At 34.6% G+C, this 2,719-nt stretch overlaps 2 long non-coding RNA genes across 2 annotated transcripts in view; one reads left to right on the top strand and one right to left on the bottom strand.

The window, feature by feature from the left end:
* Positions 1 to 5: 5 nt before the first annotated feature.
* LOC125504934 lies at positions 6 to 1,169 on the bottom strand. The gene is made up of 2 exons (XR_007281812.1): positions 688 to 1,169; positions 6 to 324 (listed from the first exon to the last, which is right to left on the bottom strand). It is a non-coding gene; the product is annotated as an uncharacterized LOC125504934 (long non-coding RNA).
* Positions 1,170 to 1,613: 444 nt separating this feature from the next.
* Positions 1,614 to 2,719, top strand: part of LOC109541410 — a 5,097-nt gene continuing 3,991 nt past the window's right edge. Inside the window, exon 1 of the long non-coding RNA XR_002172323.2 lies at positions 1,614 to 2,096. This is a non-coding gene — a long non-coding RNA (uncharacterized LOC109541410). The remainder of the gene's footprint in view (positions 2,097 to 2,719) is intronic.

The following is a 2,719-nucleotide window of genomic DNA, read 5'->3' as shown; positions in this document are numbered from 1 at the left end:
CTATAAACATTTACACATTTTTATTGCAGTAAATAAATAGGCGAAACGCCAATTACCATTATATTGTGAAAAGTGTTTGTTATAGAAACCAGAAACATTTGCTCAAGAAGCAAAATCATGTTATGAATCAAAAATTCAGAAATTAAATAAATACCTAATTCAAAGTAACAAAACAAATTCATTAATATAGTACAATTACTAATGCAAATATATATTTAGGTATGTGTATGGATAACATAATTACATATAGGTTTCTCTCCTGTTGGCGATGTACCAAATGCTTCTGCTGTGTAACTACTGCTTTCAAATTAAGTCTCCTTACCCCTAAAAAGAAAAAATATGTTACCACATTGAAGAATTATATATTACTAGTAGGATATGACAGTTCGAAATGACACATTACAAAACATATATTTTTAGTTTCGCACTAAAGATAAATTGGAATGACTGATTTTATACTGAGCAATTTTAAGGTAACAACTGATCATCATTATCATTGCATCAGTTCACAATAGTTCTTAATCATTATTCATTAAATATGTTCATTTGTGTAAAATTAGTGTAATGCTTAGGTAACTGAAGAGTTTAGCTAATCTCAAACGCCTCAACCTACACACATTTTTGTATAACCAATTGCTTACAACACGGATAAATTGTATAAGGTTGTTCCGTAGCCATAAGATGTACCATTATGTAATGGATGGCATCCATCACCATGGCGTTTATTTCCATGCGTTTACGTAACGTTTCCATGCGTAAGTACCCCCGGAAAATTTTTGTATTTCCGATTGCCTAAAATCGGTGAGAGCTTATTTATCTGGTCTAGACGTCTCGACTAGGCGAGTGACAATTCACATGTGTGAAAATCTTACTATCATCTGCAAACACAGAACGGACTAGATGAGGATTGTGATAATTTGTGATACAAAAATAGTTTAATATCGCTTGTAAGGATCGAATTTGCTTCACACCGATTTTAGGCAGTCTGCAATACAAAAATTCCCCGGGAGTGCTCACGTAAGTGCATGAAAATAAACGCCCATATGTTTGCATCCCGAGATGCCAGGTCTACCGATTTTTCGGTAGATCTACCGATTTGTCAAGGAACCTACCGATCTACCGAAAAGTAACAAATAAAAGTTTTAAAAATTTCCGTGGATTACTTAAAATAAAATAATAATAACATATTAACAACATAACATATTTCCGTTCATGATCAAAGTACGTTGATAATAGCAGACATTTTATTTTAGCACACCTTGTATTTTAGAGTTCTTTTTCAAACGTAAAATGAATCAAGCATGTAGATAATAAATATGATAAAATTATGTTTCATGGATCCTGCAGTAGTGAAATCAGGTTCTCTACATACAATCTATTTCTGATGTTGCAATGATATTTCCAAATTTAATAAATCATAGTGAATTACAAGGTGTGGACACAGAATGACGTCTGTTGCAAAATGTTGAAGAAAATAAAAAAATTTCTGGAAATACTGAAGAGTTTTTACTTACTTACTTTTTTACTTTAGTATTCCTGTAAGTTTAAAAATTTAAGTTTTGAAAAACGCGCGAGTTTATGGAGCCTTTTTTTTCGTGAGGTTTTGGATCACCCAACCAGCTCTAGGTGTGCATAACAGAGCATTTTCAAAACCTCACCAGATGGAGCCCTTAATAATGAAAGAAAAATGAGTTAAGGCGCGCGTTGAAGCACCATGCGTTTCGTCTCACTCATACAAACCTCCACAGAGTCTACCGATTTTCTATCGAAAAATGTCGAGCTTGTCTACCGAAACTCGATTTTCGGACCTGGCAACCCTGTTTGCATCATTCAAAATGGCGGTTTTGAACGGGTCTGTCTTCTGAATAAGTGTGGTTCACAAGCCTTGTTCACAAAATATCCCCCTTAGGCTTTGAATATAAAACTAACTTAGTTTTATATTCAAAGCCCTTAGGGGTATGTTCTGTGGCCTTGTTCTATGGAGTCTGTAAAGAGAAGCCTTCTTTAAATCGCCCTTATATTTGGATTTTATTGTATCTGTTTGGCTGAAGTTTTAAAATGGTAGCTGCTCGCGATTTACAGTGTAAAAGCTATGGGTAAGTTACATTAATATCGATAGCATGCTGTTAAATACTTTGTTGTGTTAGTCTGGTCTTCCTTCCCGGTTCCCGTTTTATAATCTGCTTATTTAGAGCGTAAAGTCAATTTATCCTAAATGGTCTAAATAGTTCTGTCGGGATAATGGTAAGAATCCTTCGCGTTCTTCATGCCTATCTAGGGTTTCCAGATTTGGTGACAGTATGGTAGGGCTCGCCAATTTTTTTGGCTTTTAACTAGAACGTATGCTAGACATTTATCGGTTTTAGCGAGACGATTTGACGAGAGTGATTTGCCCTGACCAAGTTTTTGCTGATTCTCTACATCACGGTCTGGTACTAGGATTGCCGATTAAGACTATTCTCACCTTAAGTATAGAAAATCATATAACACAACATTTATCCACCGTTATTTTTTCCTGGTAGGTTAATTAACAATTGTATTATGCAAAAACTGTCTGTCCGATCTTAATCGGCCTTGCGGCTTTCGTATTGTATTGTAGTCTAGTAGTATCAAAAGAACCTAAATGATAACGATAGCAGAAAATAGCTATCGAAACGTCAAGGTAATTTTTCAAATTAATTTCTCTACTAATTGGAATTTTCTCTTACAGCTTGAGCCT

The sequence above is a fragment of the Dendroctonus ponderosae genome, unplaced genomic scaffold, assembly GCF_020466585.1.
Source record: "Dendroctonus ponderosae isolate FM_Combo_2020 unplaced genomic scaffold, Dpon_F_20191213v2 Dpon_F_20191213_1, whole genome shotgun sequence".
NCBI lineage: Eukaryota > Metazoa > Arthropoda > Insecta > Coleoptera > Curculionidae > Dendroctonus > Dendroctonus ponderosae.
Note: the sequence above shows the minus strand (reverse complement) of the source record. Positions and strands in the feature narration are given on the sequence as shown.